This window comes from Panthera onca, chromosome B2 (assembly GCF_046562875.1).
Source record: "Panthera onca isolate mPanOnc1 chromosome B2, mPanOnc1 haplotype 2, whole genome shotgun sequence".
Taxonomy (NCBI): domain Eukaryota; kingdom Metazoa; phylum Chordata; class Mammalia; order Carnivora; family Felidae; genus Panthera; species Panthera onca.
The window spans coordinates 9,465,213-9,473,593 of NC_138343.1; positions in this window are offsets into that span (position 1 = coordinate 9,465,213).

Genomic DNA, 8,381 nt, shown 5'->3' on the forward strand with positions numbered 1-8,381 from the left:
GAGAGAGAAAGAAAGAGAGAGAGAGAGAAAGAAAGAGAGAGAGAGAGAGAGAAAGAGAGAGAGAGAGAAGAGAGAAAGAGAGAGAGAGAGACAGAGAGAGAGAGAGAGAAAGAGAGAGAGAGAGAGAGAGAGAAAGAGAGAGAGAAAGAGAGAGAGAAAGAGAGAGAGAAAGAGAGAGAAAGAGAGAGAAAGAGAGAGAAAGAGAGAGAGAAAGAGAGAGAGAAAGAGAGAGAGAAAGAGAGAGAAAAAGAGAGAGAGAAAGAGAGAGAGAAAGAGAGAGAGAGAAAGAGAGAGAGAAAGAGAGAGAGAAAAGAGAGAGAAAGAGAGAGAGAAAGAGAGAGAGAAAGAGAGAGAGAGAAGAGAGAGAAAGAGAGAGAGAAAGAGAGAGAGAAAGAGAGAGAAAGAGAGAAAGAGAGAGAAAGAGAGAAAGAGAGAGAGAGAAAGGAGAGAGAGAGAAAGGAGAGAGAGAGAAAGGAGAGAGAAAGGAGAGAGAAAGGAGAGAGAAAGGAGAGAGAAAGGAGAGAGAAAGGAGAGAGAAAGGAGAGAGAAAGAGAGAGAGAGAAAGAGAGAGAGAGAAAGAAAGAGAGAAAGAAAGAGAGAAAGAAAGAGAGAAAGAGAGAAAGAGAGAGAGAGAGAGAGAGAGAGAGAGAGAGAGAAAGAAAGAATGAATGAATCCCAAGCAGGGTCCACGCTGTCAGCACAGAGCCCCACACAGGGCTAGAGCTCACCGTGAGGTCCTGACCTGAGCTGAGATCAAGAGACACTCAACAGACAGAGCCACCCAGGCACCCCATCTGAGTTAAATCTATTTCAAGTTACGCCAATGCTAGCTGTTTTTTGAAGAGGAATTCCAGTAGCTGCAAGGTGACATCAGGTTAACAGAGTCCACAGGTTTTGTGGTTTATCACAAACATTCCTACCAATGATCGTAAAAACCGCCTACTTATACAAAGCAAATAAAGGAGGGGAGAAAGGAATGGACGTCGCAGTGTGCTTACCTTCAATGTAAGCCACATTTGAAAGTGAAGAGATCTGGTGAAAAACCCCTCTTCCCATCACTATCGTTTATCACCCACCGAATGACAACAAAGCCATTTGACAGAGGCCAGCTTCTGCCATGGGCCTGGGTGGAGAATGAAGTAGGATTTATCCCTCTTCGTTCAACAGAGCCGCTAAACCACACAAAGTTCTTTCAGGCATTTCTCAAGAATAAAGACATTTGGAAGTCTAGCCACACACGGAGAAAATACAACGTTCTCTTGTTCTTTTGTCTATTTTGAGGGACATAATGAAAGCTGAACATGTGAGAAATGGTGTGCATCTCGGAGTAAGAATCGTATAGACGTAGTAAGGAAAAATCCCTTTTTTTCCCCCCACTTCAGCAGCCATTAAATCCATAACCAATGGAAACCAACACTGCTAAGGATCTCCTTTTTCTCTTCATGATGTCTCTTAGTGATCTTTTATGTAGACAGTAGTTGCTACTAAAGTTTCATGTGGTTTCACTAGGTTTTGCCATATTGTGCTATTTTATGGAGGGTATCAGACCAAAAGGAGCCCCTCCACTTAAGGAAAATAGCAATTTGGTACAATTTGGTACAATTCGGACTGGGAGCTTTCCCAGGACCTTGGAGAAGGCAGGAGGGCTGATCTTAGAATGAGTTCTCTAGCACAGGTAAAATGCGATCTTTACATCTAGAAAATAGAGTTCTCTTTAGTGAGGAAGGGTTAGGTAGGTAATTTCTAAATCTAAATACACAGTTTAGGTTGGGTGCTTGGTCTTTAGGATAAAACCTCCTCAAGTTGAGGATGGAGTCAAAGTTAATTTAATAAACACAGCTCTGTTCTAAGCACAGCAGCCAAAAAAGTCAAGTCTTCTCCTGGTATGTATTTCTAGGATTTCTTTAACATTCACGTGACTAATGTCTTCTCTACCTTTCCTTCCTTGTGGACATGGTCATTCACAATCCCACTCCTAAACCCTATCAAAGGCTTTGGCGTCCACTGGCAAGTGGGTTTTTTAAACGAGAATCAGAACAGGGCTTTGCTTTGCCCCCGTGTTCATTTTAGGCCACTCGGGGTCGGCTGCGTCCCACCCCACTGTGCCCACATCCTCTCCGTTGACAGGAGCGTGCTTCACTCAGTACATTGGGGCTGGTTTATGACTCGTCACCCTGATGTCCTGGGACCGGGACATCTTCACTCAGAGGCACTGCTGGGGAGACTTTCTCAAACATCTGTGGCTGATACACTTTAAGAACCTCCTCCCCCCACCGAAAGAGAGAGCTGGTATGAACTTAAACACCACTTTCATAACACAGTGAAAGCCGTTAATAGATCACAAAAGTGTTCAGGAGAAAAGACATTAAAATGGCAAGGGGTTAGATCCCCAATGTCCTTTTAATCAGTTGAACGACTAACGCATATGGTGTCCATGGTAGAAAAGGCAAGTAGGCTAATGTAGCTTCTGAGAAGTATCCGAGAGGCTGGCATGCTGGGCCATCATCAGACTGGCCTTGAGGGGCATCTCTGGGACACCTTACGTGAGAACGTGCTTTCATATCTATCGGGACCTCTGGTCCTCCTTGCGGAGGCCAGCAGCTAAGGGCTCCCTTTCACCCAGCTTTGGGAATCCTTGAACAGGTAGGTTTTCCTTCTTTGCCAACATGGCCCCTTCCCACCTTCCTCTCTGAAAGAACGTGGGCCTTTCTGGGGGTCTGCCCCGGCCCTAAGCACCCCCAAAGTGCCTTGAAAATCATCCGGCTCCATCACGCTCTGTCCAGCTCTTCTGGTTACGGTCCTTCTCCGCTGAGAAACTGCTTCCCTCTCGGCCCCCAGCCTCCCACCTGCACAGCGAGGGCGCCGCCTTCTTCTTTAGGGTCACAACACGGCAAGGCATTAGCTTATAGTTGTAAAATGCTCCTGGTGATCTGCTTCTTAACACTATTTATGAAACTTAATTGATATTATCGTGGAGATTTAGATTTAAAAAATCACTTTGATGATTTGATATAAAGATTGATTAAAAAAAAAAAAAACTTCATGGGTCACCTGACTCAGTCAGCTGAGGGTCCGACTTTGGCTCAGGTCGTGATCTCACAGCGCATGAGTTCTAGCCCTGCCGTCAGGCTCTGTGCTGACAGCTCAGAGCCTGGAGCCTGCTTCGGATTTTGTGTCTCCTCCTCTCTCTGCCCCTCCCCTGCTTCTGCTCTCTTTCTCTCCCTCTCTCTCAAACAAACATTAAAATTTTTTTTTTTAAAAAAAGACAAAAAAAGAGGAAACATCATTATAAATGCAACAAAGCAGTCTGTAGTGTATAAAAAGCAGGGTCCTATCCAGCATGTTTTTTTTTTTTTATAACTTGCTCTTACACATAGTAATATACGTTCCCCCTCCCCCCCCCCCCCATGTAATTAGGTATATTAGCTATCTGTTGCCATGTAACAAATTAGCCCAAACTTTAGCAACTTAAGAACAACAATTTGTTTTCTCACACAGTTTCTGAGGGTCTAGAAGCATACCTCGGCTGGGGGTTCCAGCTCGGGGTCTGTCGTGAGGGTACAGTGAAGATGCCAGACAGGGCTGCAGGCATCAGAAGGTTGACTGGGGCTGAAATATTTGCTCCCAAACCCACAAGGCCTCAGACGGTTGCATGTGGGGTCTGCCCTGGCCTGCTTCAGACAGGACAGCTGGCTTCCCCTAGAGCGAAGGACCGGAGACAGAAAAGCTGCAAGGTCTTTTTTTTTTAAATGTCTATTTTGAGAAGAGAGTAAGCAGGGGAGGTGCAGAGAGAGGGGGGAGAGAGAATCCCAAGCAGTCTCCGTGCTGTCAGCACAGAGCCCGATGTGGGGCTCAAGCTCACAAACCGTGAGATCATGACCTGAGCCAAAAATCAAGAGCCTAACGTTGAAGGCGCCCCTGCGATGTCTTTTATAACCTAATCCCAGAAGGGACATGTCATTACTTCTGGCATATTCTACTGATCATATGGACGGATTCTGGCACAGTATGGGCAGGGACTACAGGAGGGTTTAAATACCAGGAGGTATAGATCTTTGGTGGCCATTTTGGAGTCTGGCCCCTACTGTGTATGTTGTCCTAAAGGACTTCGGTTTCATGATCTCCCCTCCCTAGAACGGAGAGTGCGCGTGACAGAGTAACAGTTGCCACCCCAGCCTCTCCTCTGCCTCCACACCCCTCCCCAAAATCAGGAGTTTGCAGACAGGCCTATGCACTCCCCTCAGGCCTCTGTGCATTCTACATCATCCATACCTGTCTAACTTGAGTCTAGGTATCCCCTCCTCTTAGGACCTCTCCTGAACCCCCTAGCTACCCCTCTTAAGTGTTCTCACGGCACCCCTTTCTCCTGCCAAATGCTTTAACACAGTCTCAGAATCGTGTGTTGATAGGCTTATCCTTGCCTTCAGACTCTCTGCTTCTTAAACACGGACCCTGAGGTCACATGACTGGATAGGATCGTGCCCGTTCACACGACGTGGTCAGTACTTTCCGTCCAAAGAGGGAAAGAAGGAGCACACCAGGAGAGCATCTCGAGGACCTGTGGTCCACGAGAGCTTGACCCATGGACTTCTCCTACTGCCACGGCCACCCTCATCACCGCCCCTCCGCTTCCGGGCTTATTGTGCCTCTTCCCAGCAGCCTTCCAGCGACTGGAACTCCGCTGCGTGAGCTCTTCCAGATCCGGAGCCTGCCAGCCAGCACCGCAATCGAGTTTCGTTTTCATTATGCAGGCTTCCTGGGAAGTTTCAAATTAATTTTAATCCTCTCCTCACTTTCAAGGCCTCTAAAAAGAGGCCGTGTTCCCGCCTTCCCTGGTAAGCCGGGGCCTGTCCCAATTCCCTAGGACGGCGTTCAGCCCGTGTCCCCCGGGCCTCTCCCGGCCAGGCCAGCTTCCAGACTTGCAGGCTGTGGGCAGCTCTCCACCGGGGCGCTGGGAAAGCGGCCGGTCCACAGCGGCCAGACCCACGCCCGCCTGGGCCTGGTCGACCCCTGCTTTCAAAACTCGCCCCACAACACAATGATTTGTTTTATCATTTGTATGAAAACATTTCTTCTGCTGAGCTTAACATGTTTCCCCCTCACGGTCCGCTTTGGTCTGAAGTAGGCTCTGTGGCACAGAGAAATAGGTATAGCGTGCTTTTTCTCCTTTCCGGACACAGATGCCCACATTCTTGCCTAAAAGCACTTACAGGTTATTCACAGACCCACTGAGGAAAAAGAATAGGGAGAAACAGACTGCTCCAATACTCTCTACCGTTTGCTGCGCGCCTACGCTGTTCCGGGCTCCGTGTCGAGCATTTTCACAGACTCGGTCTCATCGGAACCCCAACACGACTCTCCCCTGCAGACGCTGGTGTCCCCATTTTGCAGAGGCTCAAAGGGTTTAAGCAGCTTGCTCAAGGTCACCAAGGTGGCACGCGGGAACACGAGACCTGGTGCTTGGTCTTCTGACTCGGAAGCTCACACTGTGATCACCACCCCAAGCTCTCCCTCTCTCCGGCTTCTTTCAACTGTCAATCTACAAGAATGTGTTGGTTGCCGGAGATTTAATCTTCCCACTGCAGTCGGAGAGTTTGACGAGGTGAGAAACTCTGGCAAGTGAGTGGAATGGGATACCGTGCCCGCCAGAGGGCAGGTGGGTCAGACCTTCAAAGCCAGACCCCAGAAGGGCATTTGTGCGACAGGTGGGCACGGCGACGGCACCACCCAGAGACAAGGCCTGAGGAGGAGGCGGGAACCCTTCTCCAGGCTCCCTTCCCTGTGGGATTCGTTATAATATCCCAACCACTGGGGCCCCTATTTTCTTTCCTCATACTGTTCTCCCAACAATATTTCTAGTATTCAGAGACCAGTCGGTCCTAGGCAGGGAGAGAGGTCACGCTGGCTGATGCTGCTAACTCTGTGAACGGTGAGGTGCCTCAGTTTCCCCAAGCAGCAGCCTTCTTTAAGAAGGCAAGATCTGGCGGGATCTCCAGATAACCGTGGCCAGATTCCCACTGTCAGGCGCACACAGAAGAGTCCCAGATTAACGTCAGGCTTGGGCGTCCCCTGTGGAACCTGGGCCATCAGGCTGGCTGTGAAATGCCTTATTTTATTTTCTGCCTAACATCAGGCTGCAAATGAAAATACCTTTTCAACCCTAGTATTATTACCCCTATGGATGGCACCTTTAATGTGTGCTATTCATTGTTATAATGGCCGCACCTGTGTAGCACGCGCACATTGGAACGGCAGCAGCTGTGGACCGTAATTGCTAAACATTATTTTCTGTGTCTCCCTGAAAGCTTTTGTGTGTGTGTGTGTGTGTGTGTGTGTGTGTGTGTGTGTGTCTATGTCCGCATGTTTGTTTCATCTGTAAGGACTCTGGTCCAAAGAGTCTCCCTCTCGTTCTTTTTTAAAAACGAGGCTACGCGTAAATACATTTATTTCCAAATGCGGGTTTCGGAGAGAGTCAAGTGCAATTTCCCCCACCCCTCTGAAACCCGCACAGTCAGTAACGAGACTTCAGAGAGCTACTTCGGAGCGTGTGGTCTGTGGAAATGTTCACGCTACCGCTGTTGCTGGGAGCAGTGGTCTTTATGCACGTTGGCACACAGGCCCTGCCATGATTAATGCATTTGTTCCTTGATATTCAGCCCCTGGGTGTCTGCGGGACAGTGAATCAATTTAGCACTCACAGGTCCAGATAATCACCAGCACGAAAGACGTTTCTGCACCAAGGACTTCCCAATTCAAAACAAGAATATTTCTAAAAAGAACATGTTTTTTTTTTTTTTTCCCTATTTCCCCCTTTCCTTCTCTTTGTGCTTTTCCGAGCAGTCACTCAAACCCCCACGGGATGCTGCGTCCACCGGAAGGCTGCTGGTCGGCCTTTGAGTTTGTGCTTTTAAAGTCAGCTCTGCAGCTAGCAATTTGAGATTTATATAGAGGCAGACGCATGAAGCCCCCCGTCTCTGTGCACCGTCCTGCCACTTCCCTGGGGGACCTGTCGTGACACACAATCTGAGCACTGTCCTTGCAGGTGATATTTGAAGTACTTATCTCAGCAAGGGTCTGGTGGACGGCCAAAAGAACTGTCTGCCATTTGGTCAAAGAAATTTTCCTCCACTCCTTCCCTTGCGCGTATCTCACTTACCGAGAAACTTTCTGCTGCCTCCAGCGTGGGGACCGGCATACGAGACACATCCCACTTCGGGATGAGGTGACAGGGCTTCACGGCCACCTGCCCCCCTGGGTTAGGGAGCAGAGGACGATCCACACACAGCTTCAGAGACCCCAGCACAGGCTCTCCACCACCTTCCCACCTGGTATAAATACCCTCAGCGTTTCAGCAGGTGCACGAGGCTGTCAATTACCACCTGCCGTGACCTCCCAGACCAGAGTAAACTTCCCAGAAGGATGTGGCCACCTTCCCTGCCAGGCTGTGAATGAACACAGTGAAGGGACCCAGAAGAGCAAGGCTGAGGGTCATTCAGCCAAGAAATAAACGTCCTAGACTCACAGACTTCTCCACATTCCAGACCTCAACCTCACAAAGCCGACTATGAGTTCTTGGCCCTTCGTTCTTTGATGCTCAGAATATTACGGTTAACTTTAAAGAACTAAAATCTATTCAAAAAATCAAATTTGAGACCAGTTACCTAGGCAGACTCGAATCCATTTTTGAAAGATAAAAGTCATTAATAAAAGAAAACTAAAGAGAAAACCTGGGTGAGAATCCGTCTACCCCTCTTCAAGCCCTGTCAGCCTTAAGAAGTCTGCAAATGAGATTTAAAAAATCTGGTAAACTTTGTCAGTGTGATTGATTATTCCTCCTTGGAAGAATCTGCTTAATTGGTGAAATGTGCTCTCTGTTCTATTATGCATATGATTAGTGCTTTTAGAGGGACTTCATTTTTTTTTTTTTTTAGTGGATCAGTGTTCAGGCAAAATGACAGAAAAGAAAGGAAGCCAAAGCAATATCCTTCTTTACTAACCACATAAATGAGTTTATACACAGGCTGGATGTCAAGGTTGTGATGACCGCTCCTTGCGCTTTTGTCCAGAAGGGGGCAACATTTCCTCAAGAATTTGTAAGAAAACAGCTTCAGAAAATGACAATTTATCTCCGGACATTGTGTTTTGTTCTGTTTTCAAAGGCACGGCACACCACACGGGGTTCCTCATACCCACACTCCTCTCTTGTTCAGATTAAAGGGAAGAACATTGTTTCTCTCTCTTTCTCTCTCTACCTCTCTCTCAAGCGAAGTTAAATTGTCGAGATGTTCAGGCCGGAATGAGTCGATGCAGAAATAAATTGACGCCACTAACAATGTAGGTAGGTAGCCTTCCTACTCCGTCCCGTGCACCAGAAAAGGGGT